Below are 23,823 nucleotides of genomic sequence, written 5' to 3' on the forward strand. Positions count from 1 at the left end.
GAATGTGGAGGGTTTTATTACTGTAGAGGAAATGATGTGATTGTTATAAAAAAAATATATATATATATGACTTTGTTATATTGCTATCCTGTGGAGCTCACTGTGCTTTGCTTGGGTTTATGTCTCCTCTCCTCCCTCATTCCCCCTCTCTTCTCATTCCTCTCTATCCAGAGGTGATATTACAACCTGTTCTAATTTTTTTCGGAATTTGTAAAGATTTTTCATTTGAATTGTGACTGCGGCTTGAGTCTTAATGTGGTTGACAGCGGGGTGCCTGCTGCTGTGCCCCCCCCCCTGCTGGCGCAGTCATGGACATAAACTAGATTTCCTGTAATCTTTGCAGATCAAATGCTGCCCTCATTTTCTCTTGTCTATGTTATCTGCTTCTAGAGCTGGGTTACTGCTGCTGCTGCTCTGTGGCTGTTGTAATACAAATACAAGACCTTCTACAGGAAAATAAGAACTATGATGTGAAATAATTTCAATCAAAATAAACTGTCTGAATATGTTTCAAATGTGAGTGCTGCATAGTTATTTATAGGATCACTGTGAATTTCACTGGGATGTCAAACATCCCATAGTTAAACCTCCGTAAAATGAAGCAAAGCTAGTCAGCAGAGGTCATGTTTTGACGTTATAAAAATGACTCCGAGGAACCCTAAACAAAAATACAAACAAAGGATTATCAAAGCAACATAATTCAAATGTTGGAAAATAAAGGTGCTCTACGCAACAATTCAACCTGCAAATAGCCCTTTGTCTGATATATCAGTCGTAAAGAAATGCATTTGTTGACAGGAAAACAAAAGAAACAAACAATTTACCGGTAACACTAATTCCTGCCCCTGCAGGTACTTTTCAGCTGTATTCTTCAAAAAACCTCAGAGAAATTGTACTTATTTCAACGCTGCATAGTGCACCTTTCACTGTTCATCTGATTTACCTAGTCAATAAAAAAAGAAAGTATGCAAATGTGAGAAAAAAATCTATGCAATCACCTCTTGTACAGAGGTATGTGTCACATTATCTCTCTATTGGCTTTGTAAGACTGAAGCGTGGGAGGCAACCCCGCAGGCTCAGGATGAGCTGACCTCAGGAATAGAATGTACTGTTGATTTCTTTTCCTTTATCCTAGGACAGAGCAGAGGACCAGACAAGAGAGAATTAATGTATGCCCGTTATGACATTTTATTGCAACATGAAAGGAGCGTAACTCGGCCTACTTCTGTTTGCAGGTGTCTTGGATCTTCTCTAACTGTTTTTCATTGGTGCTGAACTCTCATGAGGTCATTCCGGAGCTGTGGGGGGAGGTTGGAGCTCTGCTGGCTGGCGTGGGTGTCGTACAGGAAAAGCTTGTTGCTTAGCTCCGCCTGCCGACTCCGCAGTTGGCTAGATGACGAGTACAGCTCCTGCTTTCTGAATGGCACAGGCTCACCATCCAGACACACAAACACCACCAGTAACTCACATCAAAGGCTGTTTCCAGTCAACATGCAGTGTGTGTGTGTGTCTCACCTCCACCTGCTGCACGTCGATGTAGACAAGTAAAGAAGCTAGCTCTATGCTGTCATTGAAGCCATTTTTCAGAGGAACTGAACGGTACCCTAAGAGACAGAGAACAGTGTGTTAATGTGTAAACGAGGAGCCTAAGGGTTCATGCACCGCATATTAGTTTGTGGGTCCTACCTGAGCGGATGCCCTTCACAGGGAAGGTAGCCTGAGCCAGGAAGTTTGGGTCTGAGAACATGTCCGCCTCATTCACCACGAAGTGCAGGAAGGTGAGCTCTGGCTCATGCACTAGGAAAGTCACTGGCTCTGGAGGGGCCTTCCACACTGGGTTCAGCCCATTGTCACCTGAACAAGTACAAGTCCAGTTACCAACATAAATAAATACACAATCCTCTTTGAAACAACACACAGAAGCTGAGTTTCTTTAATTAGCTGGAAAGTAATTCCATCCACTCCGACCCCCGCTCCCACTCCTTACGAGAGACAACGGTCTTAAACTTGTTGTCCTCCGTGTGTCCATACAGCTCCGTCTCTACAAAAGGGCTGGCGATGCTACGGCCTGGCTTCGGCAGGTGTCTGGCAGCTAGCACCTACGGGGGGCAGCACAACAGATTCAGTGCTCAACAGTAACCAGTTTGTTTACCATATGAAAGATTATCAGGGATATGTCAATGTAAATAAATAATTCTGGACAATGAGGAGAGTAAGGGTGAACTTGACTTTCCTCTTCTCCAGCTGTGGATCATAGCTGTCAGAGCACATCATTTCTGGCTGTTGCCTGTATGTGGACTGAAGAGGGCACTGTTGAGTGTATTTATCTGGGGTCACAAACAAATGATTATCACTGGTACACCGAGAAAGCACTTTTTTCATGTCTGTGAACACAATTTAGGAGGCACTCACTCTCTAGTTTAGGTCTATTTTACACAGAATACTAGTTATCGCATTCTCCCTCCATCTTTAACACATGCTTGTCAAACCCACCTGCAGTCAAAGTTGAGCGCCACCATGTGGCAGCCGCAGGCCCACAGAGGGTAAGGGTCGTAGTTGGATGAGTCCACACGTTGGCCCTTGGGGTAGATGCGGCTCAAGGCCTTGCGGTTATACCTCAGGAAGTCTGGAGTTCTGTTCTTGGCCGGGGTCTTGTTCTCCACGAAGGAGCGGATCTCTTCGTAGCAATATTTCACTGTGGGGACATGGTTGGGAATGGGCAGACTAAGTTTGATCAGACCAATACGAATATTTGTTGATTTATTTGGATCCCCTTTACACAGCTGCTACTCTTCCTGGGGTCCACCACATTTGATTGTTGCGGAGAGTGACTTATTCTGGTAGTAATAATAAGAGTGTGAGTTAAGAGTAGATTGTATTTCATTTGAAAACACAAATGTGAAATCTTTCAATGTGTATTGCAGTGCATGTCATACAGTGGCGGCTCCTTAGAGAAGGTAGGGGAGGACCATCCTACTCAGTGAATTTCAGATAAATAAAAAGTGAAACATAAAAAAGTGATCCTTTTTAGAAAAAACTATACTAAATATATTCCTGTCACCAAATAACTGATTAAAACACACAGTTTTGCAAAGGTCTAGAGTAGCATGGTGTAGCCGCAGCTATTTTCCAGCCTCGTCTGGGTACACTCCCTTCCATAGACTTACACAGTAATTATGACAACTTCCGAAGGACGTCCTCCAACCTATCAGAGCACTTTTAGTATGAACCAACATATTGTCCATCCAATCAAAGGATCAGAGAATGAATCTAGTACTGAAAGCATAAACTACAGCTAGCTAGCACTGCAGTGCATAACGTGTGGTGAGTAGTTGACTCGGAGAGAAAGACATTAGCTGAACAGTTTTTAACAAATTCATTTCTTTAAAAATGAAGGAGCAGAGAGAGAGAGAGCTAGCTATATTTCGTTTAAAAAAAATCTTAGTTTCACTTACTTAGCTAATGTATCTAATTTAGCCTTCTCAACAGCCTGACTCAAACAGAGAGGAATGCTATTTATGTTAGCTAGCTGGCTAAGGCTATCCAACACTGCAACTCTTCCAAGTCAAGGTAAGCTTTCTGGTTTTATTTATTTATTGCCACCGGGGCCCGCCGGTGTAACTGCTAAACTGTTTGCTGTACTCCGTACAGTGTGATTGTACATATGGATTGGATTGTGGATTTAGTAATGAGTTAGTTCTAGTTTGTTGACTATAACATGAATATGGTGGCAACAATGTAGGCTGTGTAGCTGTTACATTTACATTACATTTAAGTCATTTAGCAGACGCTCTTATCCAGAGCGACTTACAAATTGGTGCATTCACCTTATGATATCCATTGGAACAACCACTTTACAATAATGCATCTAAATCTTTTAAAGGGGGGGGGGGGTTAGAAGGATTACTTTATGTAACTGTTAGCGGTTATGGTATGAAGGTTTGTCTTGGTGAGGGTGGTAGGGCTGAGGATCGTACCAAAGTGGTCCTTCTCCTTGCTGCGAGGCTGGCAGTACACCACCAGGTCAGACATCTCAATGGCGACCTCTTTACTCTTCTCCACCTCTTCCCGCTGCTTGATCTGGAGGACAGTAAACACACAGCAGCTTCCTGTCAGCATGACATCACTGAAGACGCTGGGCTGAGCAGCTTTAGAATGGAAGATATAATTATTTCATAGCCTCTTACCTATAGATAGGTTATATGGAATGATATTATGATACTGGGCTCTAACTGCTTGTTGTGCTGCTTGGTGATCTCTCTCTGGGTGATGTCCCAGGCCACCTGGTACCACTCAAACAAGTCTTCCAGTGACTCAGCCGCAAAGTCAAACTGTATTTTACTGTCATAACATTGGACTCCCCATTCTTTCCTGAACTCACTGAGAAGAGAAATGGATGTAGGAAACATAGGAAAGAGAGATTTCAATATTTACTACGTGCAATGTACTGTAATAGAATACAGAGGGTTGTGTTTGGGTACAGGATTAAGCTGTGTCTATATGATGTACAGTAAATTGTATATTTAGCCAGTGTATGGTGTGGAGGTCTAAAACAATCCCTTTGGACTTGTGCAGTTGTGTGTCCTGTTTATGTGGTATGGGCAGTCAGTGTGATGAGCATGTGCTGTGTGGAAGTGTAACCGATGTGAAATGGCTAGCTAGTTAGCGGTGGTGCGCGCTAATAGCGTTTTAATCGGTGACGTCACTCGCTCTGAGACCTTGAAGTAGTTGTTCCCCTTGCTCTGCAAGGGCCGCGGCTTTTGTGGAGCGATGGGTGACGATGCTTCGTGGGTGGCTGTTGTTGATGTGTGCAGAGGGTCCCTGGTTCGAGCCCGGGTTGGGGCGAGGAGAGGGACGGAAGCTATACTTACAGAAGGACTGGGTGCTTTGGTATGTAGTGTGTTTATCATGGGAAGACAGCATGTTTTATAAATAGATTATGAAGCTCTATTCAATCCGTAGCGCTGAAGACCTGCTTTATAGCACGATTGACAATTAAAAGCAATGTTCCCGCGGTCACAGAGACTGCATTCACGGCAAACGCTGCATGTCGGCGCAAACGGAAATTACCTTTACATTTCGATCGCACAATCTGTAGTGTGTTTGGACAGTATGTAAAATGGATGTAATAGAAATACTGTATTCACAAACGTTACACTTGGAAATGTCAACAACTCCTATTCACATATCCCCAAAGGATTGTCCTCCATGACCCGTAAGACAAATATGTACACTGTAGAGTTCTAAATGTATCCTGGTTATGTTAACACACAGGCAGAAATGGATGCCTTCTTGCCACACAAGATACAGATAACTGCCAAAATAAAGGAAACACCGACATGAAGCGTCTTAATAGGGCATTGGGCCACCACAAGTCAGAACAGCTTCAATGGATCTTGGCATTGATATTACAAGTGTCTGGAACTCTATAGTAGAGATGCGACACCGTTCTTCCATGAGAAATTCCATCATTAACGTGGCTTGTGAAGCAAGAGTCGCCACTTTAAATCTTCAACATACTTCTGACTTATAGTTAGTTATTAATGGGGCTTACGAAGCAAGAGTCTCCACTTTAAATCTTCAACATATTTCTTATTATTGTTATTCTTTAACACTAGGGATGTAACGATTCACCGATATGCATCGGTCCCGGTTCAAATGTTTAAGATATGAATGCATCAGTCCGTGGGAGCCCAAACCGATCCAAATTAAGCATGCATCGGTCAGTAAACCGATTCAAACGTTACGAATCGCCGTTACAAATCGCCGGTTCACTAATGTTTTTTACTCATAGTTTTATTCCCAAAATACCTCTTATCTGTTGTGACTGAATTGATGTGCCCTCTCCTTCAGTTCAGTAGCTTATCAAACTTTTATGCATGTAACTGCGTATGACTGTCAGATAACTGTATACATTTTTTGGAAAATAATATAATACAATTGATAAAGGAATTAACTACCAATATGCTATACTACTGAAGTTCGGGAATGTTATAAAATAATTCGTATTTATTCGATGTTTATTTATAGAATGTATAAATAGATTTAAAGAACAGCATTAGAGGAAGGTGTCATGCCCTGACCGTAGAGATCCTTATTATTCTCTATGTTTGGTGAGGTCAGGGTGTGACTCGGGTGGGGATATCTATGTTTTCTGTTTCTTTGTTTTTGGGCCAGTGTGGTTCCCAATCAGAGTCAGCTGTCTATCGTTATCTCTGATTGGGAATCATACTTAGGCAGCCTGTTTTCCACCTGTGTTTGTGGGAGGTTGTTTTCTGTTTAGCATTCTGTGCCTGACAGAACTGTTTGCTTTCGTTTTGTTTCTTTTGGTTATTCTTGTTTGAGTGTTTCTTGAATAAAGTATCATGAACACTTACCACACTGTGCCTTGGTCCACTTCTCCATCTAATGACGAGCGTTACAGAAGGGACAATTCATTAAATAATAAATCCCCAAATACACGGAACTGGAACACAAAAGCGCTCAAAAGCCCTAAATTAGGCAGGAATAAATAAGGTGGAAATAGAAACAAAAGAAACAGAGGACATAGGAGGTACATTATGTGGGGTATGTACGTGAGTATATGTAGGGAGAGTGTGGGTGTGTTGAAAGATTGCATGCCCGAGTGTTTGTGGGATTGGAAAAGTGTGAAGAGTTGAAAGTGAGTGAGCAAAGAAAGTGGTTGCAAATGTCAGAACCCATGTGTGTCTCCGAGCAGGAGTTGTGACAGAGCGAGAGTCTCAATTTTTGCGCATACATGGGATATACATAAAAAATATATACTAATATATCGTTTATTTATATTTGTCCTATCATGATGGATCGGTGCCCAACACTACCTACCCTAGGCATGCCGCATGTAGCCTACGCAATCAAGACAGAAAGATGAATGCAGTCAGAGACCCACTAAAGCAGCACCGCCCCCTCAAGAGTCTGAGCCTTTCTGGCAGGGTTGGTCCAACAAAGTCAAAGCCCCCTGATGGGAGAACATAATATACAAGGATTTTCTCTAAGCTGCTAATGAAAACCTTGACAACATTGTATCTAGCCGGTGGGAATTCCGGTGGAGGATCCCCACACAGGTAGGTCGGTCTATGGGTGGTCAGGGAGAGAGAGGTAGGGGTGTTTGTGTGGGAAATGTGGGGTGGGGTGTGTGCGTGTATGCATCCCACATCTGTTGCTATGTGGTAATGATGTTAGGGATAGTATAGGATGGAATCACAAACTGTAGTATAAAATGAATAATAATTGCTCACCAAAAATGTAGATTTTCTACTGCCAGTCCTTGTTATAGGTAACAATTATAGGTAATAATTCATTAAAAAATTAACTCAGTAAAATATTTGAAATTGTTGCATGTTGCGTTAATGTTTTTTTCTATATATACAGTACCAGTCAAAAGTTTGGACACACCTCATTCAAGGGTTTTTCTTTGTTTTTACTACTTTCTACATTGTATAAAGTAGTGAAGACATCAAAGCTATCAAATAACACATATGGAATCATGTAGTAACCAAAAAAAGTGTTAGACAAATGAAAATATTTTTTATATTTGAGATTCTTCAAAGTAGCCACCCTTTGCCTTGATGACAGCTTTGCACACTGTGATGATATTAATTAACAATAATTTAGTTCTGAATGTGCAAACTGTCCAAACAGATCCGCAAGGAAGGTAGATCCTTTTAAATATACTATTGGACCATAAACAGATTTGTCCCATTAATCTATACAGTCCAAATAATGATGATGCATGCTTCTTTGAAAATATATATAATAATTGATGGAGCTTACAAGCGATACACAACTCTATTATTATGGTGCGAGATTATATAATGTTTTTTAAGTACTTCAATGGACCGTAAAATACATAACACTACAAACTATCACCCTCATGCACTTAAAAAACCTGTTGGGGCTAGGGGGCAGTATTGAGAATTTTGAAAAAAATATGTGCCCATTTTTAACTGCCTCCTACACCAACTCAGAAGCTAGGATATGCATATTATTGTTCAGGTTTGGATAGAAAACACTCTGAATTTTCTAAAACTGTTTGAATGGTGTCTGTAAGTATAACAGAACTCATATGGCAGTCAAAACCCTGAGACAAATTCTGACAGGAAGTGGATACCTGATGTGTTGAATTACCTTTTAAGCCTATGCCATTGAAACACACAGGGGCTTATTAATCGTTGAGCACTTCCTATGGCTTCCACTAGATGTCACCAGTCTTTACAAAGTGTTTTGAATCTTCTACTGTGAGATCTGACCGAACAAGAGCCTTGGAACGGTGGTGGCCGATAAGACTCTGGCGCGCGAGTTCATGTTGGGTACTCTCGTTCCAATACGTTTTAAAAGAGAATGCAATCGTCCGCCTTGAATATTATTCAAGTTCTGGTTGAAAAAGGCACTAATGATTTATGCTATACAACGTTTGACATGTTTGAACGAACGTAAATATTTTTTTTCCCCTCTTTCATGACGTAGTTCATGTGCTAACAACATGGAGCTTTTTGGACATAAATTATGAGCTTTTTCGAACAAAACTACATTTGTTATGGACCTGGGATTCCTGGAAGTGACATCTGATGAAGAGAATCAAAGGTAATGGATTATTTACATAGTATTTTCGATTTTAGATCTCTCCAACATGGCGGTTAGTCTGTATCGCAAAGCATATTTTTCTGGGCGCAGTGATCAGATTATTGCAAAGTGTGATTTCCCAGTAAGGTTATTTTTAAATCTGGCAATGCGGTTGCGTTCAAGAGATGTAAATCTATAATTCTTTGAATGACAATGTAATATTTTACCAATGTTTGAATAGTAATTATTTAATTTGTTGTGCTGATTGACTGGCGGTATTGGAAGGAAAATATTTCCTCAACATCAACGCCATAGTAAAACGCTGTTTTTGGATATAAATATGAACTTGATAGAACAAAAAATGCATGTATTGTCTAACATAATGTCCTAGGAGTGTCATCTGATGGAGATTGTCAAAGGTTAGTGCATAATTTTAGCTGGTTTTCTGCTTTTGGTGACGTCTTTGCATTGACAAAACATTACACACAGCTATTTTCAATGTACTGTCCTAACATAATCTAACTTTATGCTTTCGCCGTAAAGCCTTTTTGAAATCGGACAACGTGGTTAGATTAAGGAGATGTTTATCTTTTCAAAGGGTGTAAGATAGTTGTATGTTTGAGAAATTTGAATTATGACATTTAATTGTTTTCAAATTTGGCGCTCTTGATATTTCACCTGTTGTTGATAGGGTGTACCAGGGGTGGGATGCTTGCGTCCCACATAGCCCATAGAGGTTAAGGAAATCATGAATATTATGGATATATTGGAACTAGTGGATATATGGAGGCTTAAATATCCTGACCTAGTGAGATATACATGGCGGAGGCTCCATCAAGCTAGTCGTCTTGACCACTTTCTTCTGACATTCTCGCTGGAACCAAAAGTTAAGTGTTCATGGAGAAAAGAATGCAGTAGGACCATGAAATAATTGGCATACACATTATTTTACAGAATTTTAACATGGGCAAGGATACTGGAAATATAACCAAAGCCTACTGGATGACAACTTGTTTAATACCAAGACAGAATCATTTATAACTAACTGTCACGCCCTGACCTGAGAGAGCCTTTTTTATGTCTCTATTTAGGATTGGTCAGGGTGTGATTTGGGTGGGCATTCTATGTCCTTTTTTTCTATGCTTTGTATTTCTTTGTTTTGGCCTGGTATGGCTCTCAATCAGGGACAGCTGTACATCGTTGTTGCTGATTGGGAGTCATACTTAGGCAGCCTGTTTTCCTTTGGGGTTTGTGGGTAGTTATTTTCTGTTTTGTACATTTTGTGACCTGACAGAACTGTTGGCTGTCGTTCATTTTCTTGAATTGTTTGAAGTGCTTCTTATTATTAAATAATTAATACACTGCTCAAACATTAGATTATGTCAGGAGAGTACCCAGCCAGAAATAATCAGACACCCATTTTTCAAGCTAGCATATAATGTCTCAAAAACCAAAACCACAGCTAAATGCAGCACTAACCTTTGATCTTCATCAGATGACACTCCTAGGACATTATGTTATACAATACATGCATGTTTTGTTCAATCAAGTTCATATTTATATCAAAAACCAGCTTTTTACATTAGCATGTTTTGTTCAGAACTAGCATACCCACCGCAAACTTCCGGTGAATTTACTAAATTACTCACGATAAACGTTCACAAAAAACGTAACAATTATTTTAAGAATTATAGATACAGAACTCCTTTATGCAATCGCGGTGTCCGATTTTAAAATAGCTTTTCGGTGAAAGCACATTTTGCAACATTCTGAGTAGAATGTCAAAATATTCTGCAGCATTGAAGGTCCCCAAGAACACAGTGGCCTATCATGGATCCCCCTGGTACTGATGCTCATTCTGTTCACCAGTTCCGGAGGTCTGCGTCATCGGCTTCACTGAACGGGATTCATTATCATCAACCCCGGACTGTCTTGACTGATTACACACACCTGTTCCCATTTCCCCTGATTAGTATGTTATATATACCTCTGTCTTTGTCAGTTATTGTTCCCATGTCCATTGGTGGTGTGAGTACCTATGCGTTGGTGCAGCTGTTATGCTGCGTGCTATATATATTGTGTATTACGGGTATTGTCCCGTGGCGTTCAACAAGGTTTACCCTCGCTCTTTTGTTTGGGTACAGCCCAGTGTTTTTGTATATGTGTTTGCTTTGGGTGTATTAAAACCCCTATTGTGTAGTCCTGCACTTGTCTCCAAAATTCTTTATACCAGCATGACATGGCCTCCATCATTCTTAAATGGAAGAAGTTTGGAACCACTTAGACTCTTCCTAGAGCTGGCCACCCGGCCAAACTGAGCAATCGGGTGAGGGAGGTGACCAAGAACCCGATGGTCACTCTGACAGATCTCCAGAGTTCCTCTGTGGAAATGGGAGAACCTTCCAGAAGGATAACCTGACAGAGCTTGAGAGGATCTGCAGCGAATAATGGGAGAAACTCCCCAAATACAGGTGTGCCAAGCTTGTAGCGTCTTACCCAAGAAGTCTCGAGGCTGTAATCGCTGCCAAAGGTGCGTCAACAAAGTACTGAGTAAAGGGTCTGAATTATGTGATATTTCAGTTTTTTTCTAAAAACCTGTTTTCGCTTTGTCATTATGGGGTATTGTGTGTAGCTTGATGAGGGAATGTTTTTAAAATCCATTTTAAAATAAGGTTGTAACGTAACAAAGTGTCTACAGGTTTTAGTTTTTTTCAATTAAGCCCTAGACAACCAGGTGTGGGGAGTACCTTACTAATTAGCGGCCTTAATTCATCAATCAAGTACAAGGAAGGAGCGAAAACCTGCAGACACTCAGCCCTCCATGGAACGAGTTTGACGCCTGTGCGGTAGATGTAATTGGTGCGTAGTCTAAAGGGGAAAACGTATTTGTTTGTTTTTTGTTGCGTGTGAAAACCTCTTTCAGTTTTGACATACAACATTTTAATTCAAATGAGAGTTGTGTTGCCTGTTCAGTTCAGTCAGTCAGCCAGCACTAGTGATTCGTATTTTCCTGAAATTTTGGGGAATTGGCACATGAATGCAACAGTCCGTTTGTGTGTGTGTGTGTGTGTGTGTGTGTGTGTGTGTGTGTGTGTGTGTGTGTGTGTGTGTGTGTGTGTGTGTGTGTGTGTGTGTGTGTGTGTGTGTGTGTGTGTGTGTGTGTGTGTGTGTGTGTGTGTGTGTGCAATGCACGCGTATTTCTACACTTCATACAGCCGTTAGCGATGATGCTAATGATAACTTTCCTTTCAAAAATCCTTCTCAATTAAATGTTAACTACAAAGTCGCCTATAGGCCTACATGGCAGAATTATGTCATGATTATTTGCATCAATCCAGTTGCCATTTGTTTTGCAAACTCTGCAATCACATTAGCACCATGCAAAATACTGATACTCCTCCTACCAGATCCTTTGTCTCAGATTTGATATTGTTGAACACTTCCTCAAAAAAGTTGGCAGGGAAAAATAGCTACAGTTTTCCTCCATAGTCCTCTTTCCACCTGTAGGGAGCAACAGACAGAGGTTTGTATGTTCTTAATATAACGTGTGTCTGTGTGCGTTCTAGGGCCTCTCCATTCATCACTGTCTTTGGACACATTGTGGATCAGAGCCCCCTTGCAGAAGCTTACTCAGTTCATCAGGTCTCATGGGTCTGTAGTCGTACACTTTAACTGTGCTCTTAGGCTTGTGGGGTTACAGATACAGTATATCAACAGGTAGATACATACATTAATACACATACAAACATAGATACAGACAATACATTTCAAATTGCCTGAGAAAATCTATAAAAATAAACTCAATTAAGGGAAACGTGTTAAAGGGATACTTCGGGATGTTGGCAATGAGGCATGCTAGCAGATACCCATAGACTTCCACAAATTGTGATAATGCTAGTTAGCAATTGCGCTTGCGCTAGTTAGCAACTTCCTTGAAAATGCACGCAGAGACATAAAATGGTATCCATGAGTTAATTTGACTCTGGGTAGTAGATACATTGGCGAAATCCCAAAATAATTATTTGACATAATATATGAACCTACCAGTGATGGCTCGATTTCATTTCATTTACAGTGAGGCGCAGTCTCTCTCCTACACAGACAAACCATTGCAAACACATCAGTAAACATACTCTATTTAACTTTCCCACCCCCAGTAGTCCAGTGTCTAGCCCCCTTTCTCCCTCCCCCTCCCTCTGCCCTCCTCCCGTCCCCATTATACACTGAAACAAATTATAAACGCAACATGCAACAATTTCAACTATTTTGCTGAGTTACAGTTCATATAAGGAAGTCAGTCAATTTAAATTAATTCATTAGGCCCGTATCTATGGATTTCACATGACTGGGAATACAGATATGTATCACAGATACCTTAAAAAGAAAGGCAGGGTCATGGGTCAGAAAACCAGCATTTGACCACCACTTACCTCATGCAGCGCGACACATCTCCTTTGCACAGAGTTGAACAGGTTGTGGCCTGTGGAATGGTGTCCCACTCCTCTTCAATGGCTGTGCGAAGTTGCTGGATATTGGCGGGAACTGGAATACACTGTTGTACACGTCGATCCAGAGCATTCCAAACATGCTCAACGGGTGGCATGTCTGGTGAGTATGCAGGCAATGGAAGAACTGGGACATTTTCAGCTTCCAGGAATTTTGTAAAGATCCTTCCGATATGGGCCCGTGCATAATCATGCTGAAACATGAGGTGATGGCGGCGGATGAATGGCACGACAATGGACCTCAGGATCTGGTCACAGTATCTCTGTGCATTCAAATTGCCATCGATAAAATGAAATTGTGTTCGTTGTTCGTAGCTTATGCCTGCTCATACCATAACCCCACCTCCACCATGGGGCACTCTGTTCACAACGTTGACATCAGCAAACCGCTCGCCAACATGACGCCATACACGCTGGCTGCCATCTGCCCGGTACAGTTAAAACCGTGATTCATCCGTGAAGAACACACTTCTCCAGCATGCCAGTGGCCATTCAGATGAAGCATTATCCAACTGAAGTCGGTTACGACGCCGAACTGCAGTCAGATCAAGACCCTGGAGAAGACGTCAAGCAGGCAGATGAGCTTCCTGAGACAGCTTCTGATAATTTGTGCAGAAATTCTTTGATTGTGCAAACCCACAGTTTCATCAGCTATCTGGGTGGCTGGTCTCAGACAATCACACAGGTGAAGAAGCCGGATGTGGAGGTCCTGGGCTGGCATGGTTATACGTGGTCTGTGGTCGGGTGGCCGGTTGGACGTACTGCCAAAATCTCTAAAACGACGTTGGAGGCGGCTTATGGTAGAGAAATGAACATTAAATTCTCCGGCAACAGCTCTGGTGGAAATTCCTGCAGTCAGCATGCCAATTCCACGTGGCCTTCTATTGTCCCCAGAAAAAGGTGCACCTGTCTAATGATCATGTGGTTTCATCAGCTACTTGATATGCCACACCTGTCAGGTGGATGGATTATCTTGGCAAATGAGAAATGCTCACTAACAGAGATGTAAACAAATTTGTGCACAAAATAAGCTTTTTGTCCGTATGGAACATTTCTGGAATCTTTTATTTCAGCTCATGAAACATGGAACCAATACCTTACATGTTGCTTTTATATTTTTGTTCAGTGTACATCTCTCCCAACCTTCCTCCTTTCCCTGTTTCTCGCTGCCCCCGATCTCTCCTCATCCCTCTCTCTCACTGTGCTGAAGCGGCTGACCAGTTCCAGTGTGACAGGGTAGCGTAGTTTTGATCTTGCGATAACAGAGGCTTCTTACGGAAGTAGTTGACCAGCTCCACCAGGCTCTGGAACTCAATGGTGGTTCCCAGCATGTACATAGAGCCATCCTTCTGAATACGACAGTGTTTGACCTTCCCATCACCTCTGAAGGTGATGGCGTAGGAGTCGCCATCCTCTCTCTGTCTGATGAGGAAGGCTCCGTCCCGGGGGATTCTCAACAGATAGTCCTCTGCCTCCCCTCTGCTTAGGTTACTATAGAACCACCTGACCACCACAACACACAGAAAGAGAATCTACGTGTAAGTGTGTGCATTCTTGTGTACCTGTGTGCATGTTTAAATTCACACATACTCTATGTCAGATGACCCTGTGTAACTCACCCTTCCAGTAGGTGTGGGTTGGGCCGAGGCACAGCCTCAGTGAGGCACAGGTCAAAGTCGTGGCAGAGGAGGGGCATTTCACGATAGTGCTGGATCAGTGAGTACACACTGGGGAAGTGCAGGTTATCAGTCAGGAAGTAGAAGGTGTCCTCCCTCTGAGCCAGAGCGGACACGACAGTGCTGGACCCTCCCACTGTGCCTACAGTATAACACTCCAAAAACAGACATCAGCACAGCAGAGTATTACACACAGTACACACATACTGAAGATGTCAGTAGAGCTGCAGCCAAGCTGGCGTACCAGAAGGAGAGAGTGAAGTCAGTCACAAAGATGTCACTTTCTCGGACCAGGAAGGTGGCATCCCTGCCTCCCGACTCAGCACAGAACTCTTGCAGCAGCCTCTCAGCCTCTGACATGTGGAGCTCTGGGGACTACAGCAGGGAGGGAGGGAGGTTTGGAAGAAAGGTAGGCAGATGAGAGAGAGAGAGAGGAGTACAATAATGAAAGAGTAATAATTATGTAATAATTAAATACAGTGACAATGATCATTGGTTTACTACTATTAGAATATTCTCCCTTGTTTACCTTCCTGGGCTCCTTGTCCTCTTCCTCTGCGTCGTAGAGCTTGTCATCTGAAATCACACAGTAGTGCTTGTTCCATCGCTATGGGTGGACAAACAGGAACAATGTCAGAGCAGTCGTCAATGGCAACCATCAGAACAACAATATACACAAACAACACTAACAATGCTTAGTCATGAAACAAATACAATTATATACAACCTACTTCCTGAACCAAATACTGTAGGCTTACCAATATCTAAGGAACTCAGAACCATATCATGGTAAGGCTGTCTCTAAGTTACCTGGTCTACTGGGTCCCAGATGTGTAGGTCTCCTTGCTTCTCCCCCTTCTGGAAGTCCTTTCTGCCGATGCATCCCTCCACACTCAGTTTCTTGTGCTGTAGGGGATAGGAGATGGAGCAGCAGAGTTGTTTTGTGAGAGCGTATTCTTTCTGTGATACTCCTGCACTGCCTGGTGAATTCTCAGGTATCTCCTGGGTCGTGTTCATTAGGGCACACTGTAGCACATCTTTTAAAACAAGTGCTTTTTTATTGGACAAGTTACGCTATTACCTTGTCGTTTCACTGCATTTTCTTCCATTTTGTGCCTATTGAACAAAACCCTGATTTGCTTTTCTTTAATACACACACACATACGCACTATACATACACATGGATTTAGTACCTTAGGTATGTGGTAGTGGTCGAGTAGGGGCCTGAGGGCACACAGTGTGTTGTGAAATCTGTGAATGTATTGTAATGTTTTAAAATTGTATAAACTGCCTTAATTTTGCTGGACCCCAGGAAGAGTAGCTGCTAATGGGGATCCATAATAAATACAAATACAAAAATACAAAATACCAGAAATGCGGAGAGCACTGAGGTCGCATCTGAGGGATGTCTGGGGAATCATCCTCTTTGTGTGTTATACGCCTATCTGGGCTGTGGTTAGTGTCTGCATTACATGGGGAAAATGGCAATAGTTGCCTGAACTCTAGACACATTGGCGAATTGGAAATATATTAAAACGGGCACCAGAGAAGTGTTATTGCAATGTCGCCATGTCAGTTAGTTTCTCTGCTGTGTGACAAATCTAATAACACAAGAGACGGTATAGGATCATTATCATAACTGGGCCTTTGACTTATTCTGGTTTGGAATGTGACCTCCACAAGCCTATCATGAAGGTAACTTCATCTGTATAGCCCATCATACCATGGTGATGATCAATATACTGCAACATGCTGCACATACTACACCGGAAATAGTTTTGCCATATGACTCAATCCTTCACATTATTCCCTCCCATCACCATGGTACCCTCTGGCCTGGTCCCCACCTTGAGGATGATCTTACCCTTGAGCTGCATGGGGGAGGGCAACTGTTCAGCCATCAGCTCCACAGGCTCCATCAAAAGCTTGTCCTGGAATACCTCTCTGAAGATACGAGCCATCTGCCTCTGCTGCTCTATGGGGCAGTGCTCCTCGATGGAGAGAACCACAGGGTATCTGACAACAACAGCACCACAACGCTCAGTCAACACAGGTGGAATGTTCTAGAAACATTTACAGTCCTCAGTTGTAAAGCACTTCAGGTGTGGGTATGTTTGTTAGTTTGGTTGTGTTTTCTCAGACAGAAAAAGACTCACTCAGATGTGACGAAGGCATGGTCATTGATAGCCTTCACCACTTCCTCAAACTTGATCTTGGTGGTCCTGGTCCAGCCATGGTATATGATGGGCTCGCCTGGCCCTTCCCAGCAGTCCACTACAGGCCCACACAACAGAAAACAATCCTTTAGAACTATATAAGTAAATGGATAATGTAATGAGGCCAAATTGAAATATGTGAGGGACTTTTTATGGAGTTTAAGGTGTACTCCTAACACTCAACACAGCGGCATCCCAGACGCAGGCAGCGTACATAGGCCACAGTGGATAACTCGCTCTGCAGCTGGTCTCCAGTCAAGTACCAGAAGGAAAAACATCACAACAAGAAATACAAAATGCAGGCAAATCATAAACATAATTTGTGTGTTTATTATAATATCAGTCACAGCCTATTCATTACATCGTTTTACAGTATTGCTGAAATGATTTACTGTGCTGACAACTGTACTAACACTTGGTGTGAAACATTGATTAAAAAAAGTGAAGCAGTCTGTTTCATAGCGTTGTCTTGTATTTCTGTGTTATATGGCGGTACTGATGTGTTATGTGAGGAGTTGATCCAATAGAGGGACAGTTGGTTGTTCATGTCCAAGTTGCACATCTGAGTATTTCTCATCCCAAATCGAGTTCTCCTCAGAGAAGAGGAAACTGAGGGGGGGAGAGAGAGAGAGAGAGAGAGAGAGAGGGAGAGAGAGAGAGAGAGAGCTGTGACAAACATCACACACTATTCTCCACTCCCCATACACAGACAAATCACACACCATGTCCCACCTTGCTGACAGTGAACTCTGGATCGTTGGTCTTCCTCATGGTTTTGTCTATAAAGGTGGTCATCAGCTCTCTGACCTGGTTCACGACTCCTGAGAGACAGAAGCAGAGAGAGCGAGGAAAAGAGAGAAAAAAGTACAATAAAGGGAATTATGAAAGGTAGATTAAACACTGACTGAAAAATACAGTTTTACCAATTTTATAATTGAAAGATAGCTTGATTCTTAACCTTCTGCTGGTACAGAAGAAACCGTTGGAAATCATGGAGAAGAACTGCAGAGGCATACGGTTTATCTGTACTACTACAGTAGGATAGAACCACAACACACCAACATACCATCAACAAGACAAGCTTACCGGTATAAGCAGAGAAAATGATTGATTGTGATTGTAGAACTATATATAGTATTTCAAAGAAATAGAAAGACCCACACCATGAAAAAAGCACACGACTCCCTTTTAAACTCCTCGAGAATCTGATGAAACGTATACACACAAGTCACAAGTCAATACACAGTCACACACACAGCCAGGTTGACAGCACAAATCTGTCTCATCATATTATTAAACATGCAAAATGTGATATACTAGCTAAGACTTTCAATATCAACACATACAGTACATAAGTTGTAAGAGGAGTAGAACTGTCGGTAAATGGTGGTGAAACCGTAGTATATGTTCAGCATTTTGTACAGAGTGCATTAGTACAGTGAAATTCTGACTCACATCTTTCTGATCGAACATTAGAATATTGTAGAATTTATGAAACTGCTCAAAGTCCAGGACATCTTTCCTTGCTCCAATTTCCTGGAACAAAAGAGGGAGATGGACAATGTTTGTTTTTGTTTTATACATACAGCGCATCCTGACAGTATTCAGACCCTGTCACAGTTGTCTTCAAGAATGGACCAAGGCGCAGCGGGAATGTGAATACTCATACTTTTAATAAACTCAAGTAAGGCATCCACAGGAAAAAACAATAAACAAGACAGCAACAGTTTTGCAGGCTAACAAATGCAGTGCAAAAACAACTACCCAAAACCCCAAAGAAAAACACACACTACTATATAGGACTCCCAATCAAAGGCAACTCAACACACCTGCCTTCAATTGGGAGTCCAATCACCAACACAACACTTAACACAAAAGACCCTGCCACATCCTGACCAAAACGAATCCAATTGCTCCCTCTGCTGGTCAGGACGTGACAGTACCCCCCCCCCCCCCCTCAAGGTGCAGACCCCAGAATGCACCTTACAAAAGAAAACACAAAAAAATCCCCAATACCCCAACAAAACCCATAAACAATAACCCCTAAACAATAAGGGAGGGAAGGGAGGGTGGCTGCCGTCAACGACGGCACTGTGCTACACCCTCCCTCTCCAACCCACCTATCCTGGAGGTGGCTCAGGTGCGGGACGTGGACCTCGCTCCCCCTTCGGCGTCGCCCACTTCGGTGGCGCCGATAGCTGCGCCGGGCAGACGGGCCACTCGGGCTGACCCTGGCAGACGGACCACTTGGGCTGGGCCGGAGGACAGGCGGGCCACTTGGGCTGGGCCGGAGGACAGGCGGGCCACTCGGGCTGGGCCGGAGGGCAGGCGGGCCACTCTGGCAGATCCGGGCAGGCGGGCCACTCTGGCAGATCCGGGCAGGCGGGCCACTCTGGCAGATCCGGGCAGGCGGGCCACTCTGGCAGATCCGGGCAGGCGGGCCACTCTGGCAGATCCGGGCAGGCGGGCCACTCTGGCAGATCCGGGCAGGCGGGCCACTCTGGCAGATCCGGGCAGGCGGGCCACTCGGGCTGGGCCGGAGGACAGGCGGGCCACTCGGGCTGGGCCGGAGGACAGGCGGGCCACTCGGGCTGGGCCGGAGGACAGGCGGGCCACTCGGGCGACTCCTGACTGGCGAGGCTGGGCTGACGCACTAGACGCCTGATGCGTGGGGCTGGTACTGGACGTGCCAGCCTGGAGACACGCACCTCCATGCTAGTGCGTATAGCGGGAAACACCGGACCGTAAAGGCGTACTTGAGCGCAGGGTTGGCATCAACCCTTCAGGCTCGATGCTTACTTCGCCCTGGCACATGCGGTGCGCTGGTACTGTGCCTACCGGGGCTGCCTCTCGAATTTACTTTGAATTTACTCTTCCATAGCCCTGGAAACGCTCATCCTTATCTCCGCCCACGTCCATCCTTCCTCCTCTTTCGTCCGCTGCTTGGTCCTTTGGTGGTGGGTAGTTCTGTCATAGTTGTCTTCAAGAATGGACCAAGGCGCAGCGGGAATGTGAATACTCATACTTTTAATAAACTCAAGTAAGGCATCCACAGGAAAAAAAACAATAAACAAGACAGCAACAGATTTGCAGGCTAACAAACGCAGTGCAAAAACAACTACCCACAACCCCAAAGAAAAACACACACTACTATATAGGACTCCCAATCAAAGGCAACTCAACACACCTGCCTTCAATTGGGAGTCCAATCACCAACACAACACTTAACACAAAAAACCCTGCCACATCCTGACCAAAACTAATCCAATTGCTCCTTCTGCTGGTCAGGTCGTGACAGACCCCTTCCCTTTTCCAAATTTGTTTGTGTTATAGCCTTATTCAAAAATGGATAAAATTCATTATTTTCCTCATCAACCTACACACAATACCACATAATGACAAAGCCAGAAAAGGTTTTTGGGAAATGTTTGCACATTTATGAAATTAAATTCCTTATTTTTATGCCTCATCCACAGTGTCAGCTGTCAATCAACACAGACTATTACTGTTACAGGCTTGACTATCCAATATACTGTAGCATACCTAAGGCAAACCATCCATATACAATATACAATCAATAGGCTATCATTAACAAAATGCTGTTGTACTGTATGGCAGTACAACAAGGCTTAGGGTATTAATCACAAATTGTGACCCATATAAAATGGTGAAGCAGGTATTGTCATCATGTTTGTCCTTGCCATCTCTGAACCTCTCAAAGTCCATTGAGTTTCTCCCTGGGCGAATCTCCCGTATCTCAAACAGGTCCACTGAAATAGTACTCATCATTGTTACTTACTCTCTCACATACAATCTACCTCTCACACATCCCTATAACTCCACATCTCTTAATGTACTCACTGTCCCAACAAACACAGTCCCTCCCTTTTCACTGCTCACCATGTTTTAGGATTAGGATTACAGTTAGACTTAGGGTAAAGGTTACTCACAGACACCATCAGTCTTGTCTGCTGTTCGAGTCCAGGCCACCTGCCTGGTCTCCATGATGACCCGCACAGTGAGGCACTCTGCCTTCTAGCGGAACACTGTCATAACGATCCCCATCTCCAGGTCCCTCTTGATCACACTCTTCTTGTACTATATCAACTCTCCCTGCTGGCGTCGCCCAGACACCGCCATCTCTGCCCCTGTGGAATGGGCCCATACTCTACTTACAGTAGGGTGTGCAATGGTTTACTATGGCCATTGTTCTGTTCAGTGAATCATTACACCCCTACCTTATAGCCTCTCCATTGAGCTGTTTCAGGATTCATGGTTTCATCATGTCAAACAGCGGACGAGGAAGCAACTACAGGCCCGAAAAGTCATAAGGCAGGCTCTTTTTTTTTTTGACCATTCAAAATATTTCAGGAGGTGCATAGGTGTACAGTAACAGTATATGACGTTCATTTGCATTATGTTCATAGGCATCATGTCTATGTTTATAACATGGAAACAAATGGCCACCATTGTAATTTGCTTAATGTAACTTGGAACCACTTTATAGTGCATTGCAGATTAGCTTATTTATAGATATTGTTTTCCCTCAATACACCTACAATTCAACCAAGTGCATTGCACAGCTCTACCAACCATATGGTCTAGGCTACTTTCCAAACCATAACGCTAACAACCAACCTTTTTCGTTTTTTTCTGATCAGCGTCTCAGTGTGAGGGAGGGAAAGGTATTTGCAGCTCTACGTTATTAGGCTTCAGGTAAATAAGGTATGGTGGTTGTGTACGGATGGAAGCAAATTCAGTGCTGGAATAGGGAGGGAGGTGATATTATATGAGCAGTGTGTCAGACCTGATTCTACATAGCAGTCATTACTTACTTCGCAAATGAGCAGCAGGCGCAGGGGATGGTGGGATTGACCCAGAAAGAGGTGAAGTATTAGCCCAGAACTATTTCAATATCTTCCCTGAGGAAAGCTTTGCTCTCAACTGGTGCAGTCCCCTTATTGGGCTATGGATAAAATGTACACAAATTAGTTTCCTGATACACCACTCTACAAAAACATAGCCAACAACACGCATATAAACCATAGGCTTGACTGATGGTTCACTACTTCATTCTATAAAAGAGGTTTGTATCTAATGTAGTGTAGTCCAAATGTGAAACCAATGAACACCGTAGCATTCCCCAGTTCTTGTCTTGATGTACCTACCATATGAGAGACAACGCAATACACATGCAAATGGTAACCCTGCCTCATAGGCTATATTAGGCACATAATACATCAAAATACCCACTTTTTTTGGTTATTGGTGCTTGTTATCCACAGTGACATCATGATGAAAACAGAGCAGCTTGTTAAAATGTGTTAAACTCCCAAGTGTTAAAATGAAAAATAGGACTACAACATAACGGTTGTTTGGGAATGCATATTCTAATGGTATTTCTGGAAATGCATATACTAATAGATTAGAAATTAGATCGACATTCGGATGTGCAACCGGTGTTTTGTCTTGTCTGCTAATTCTATTAGGAATATTAACACAAGACCCCCGCCAGAGACCATTACAGGTGCACAAAAGACATCACAATTGCGCTCCAGTTGAACCTAAAAGCAGATTTCCCCCTTGTCACTTTTCTGTCCACTTGCACATCTACAAAAAAATGGAACGTTTTAAGACTTACCGAATAAATGAAACAATCAGTGTTATAGCTGTAAAGTAGCCTCTTGTATGAATTAATTCATGGTTTTAACGCATGAGATTAGCGAAGTTCTACAGTATTTCAAACAGTCTTAACCCAGCCGCGAAACGGTCAGTTCCTCTATTCGTTATGTACAAGGAATTACAGTAAACTTGCATTACATGCATAGCAGTAATAAAAAGATCCGGAAGTAGCCCTACAGTATATGTTATCTATGCAAAGTCCCCTTGGAGGCAAAAGCATTTGGCAACACAGCTGCCACTTAAAGTTTCAGTTTTTTGGTCATTTAATTAACTAATTATATATGAAGTCCTTTGACTGGCTATGCATGGGAAAATTGTTGTAAATGTACTGAACAAAAATATAAACGCAACATGTAAAGTGTTGGTCCCATGTTTCATGAGCTGAAATAAAAGCGCCCAGAAATGTTCCATACACACAAAAAGCTTATTCCTCTCAAATTTTGTGAACAAATTTGTTTACATCCCTGATAGTGAGCATTTCTCCTTGCCAAGATAATCCATCTACCTGACAGGTGTGGCATATCAAGAAACTGATTAAACAGCATGATCATTACACAGGTGTACCTTGTGCTGGGGACAATAAAAGGACACTAAAATGTGCAGTTTTTGTCACACAGCACAATGCCACAGATGTCTCAAGTTTTGAGGGAGCGTGTAATTGGCATGCTGACTGCAGGAATGTCCACCAGCGCTGTTGCCAGAGAGATGTATGTTAATTTCTCTACCATAAGCTGCCTTAAACGTCGTTTTAGAGACTTTGGTAGTACATCCAACCGGCCTTACAACCGCAGCCCACGTGTAACCACGCCTGCCCAGGACCTCCACATCTGGCTTCTTCACCTGCAGGGTATTCTGACACCAGCCACCAGGACAGCTGATGAAACTGTGGGTTTGCACAACAAAATAATTTCTGCACACACTGTCAGAAACTGTCTCAGAGGAGCTCATCTGCGTGCTCGTCATCCTCACCAGGGTCTTGACCTGACTGCAGTTCGGCGACATAACCGACTTCAGTGGGAAAATGATCACCTTTGATGGCCACTAGCACCAGTGGTGTAAAGTACTTAAGTAAAAATACTTGAAAGTACTACTTAAGTAGTTTTTCTGGGTATCTGTACTTCACTTTTATATTTTTGACAAATTTTACTTTTACTTCACTATATT

General features: G+C 42.9%; 1 pseudogene; it reads right to left on the reverse strand.

Moving 5' to 3' along the window:
- Window positions 1-1,226: 1,226 nt before the first annotated feature.
- On the reverse strand, window positions 1,227-22,785 carry LOC115197770 (1-phosphatidylinositol 4,5-bisphosphate phosphodiesterase gamma-2-like; annotated as a pseudogene).
- Window positions 22,786-23,823: the final 1,038 nt, after the last annotated feature.

The sequence above is a fragment of the Salmo trutta genome, chromosome 7 (assembly GCF_901001165.1).
Source record: "Salmo trutta chromosome 7, fSalTru1.1, whole genome shotgun sequence".
NCBI classification, from domain to species: Eukaryota; Metazoa; Chordata; class Actinopteri; order Salmoniformes; family Salmonidae; genus Salmo; species Salmo trutta.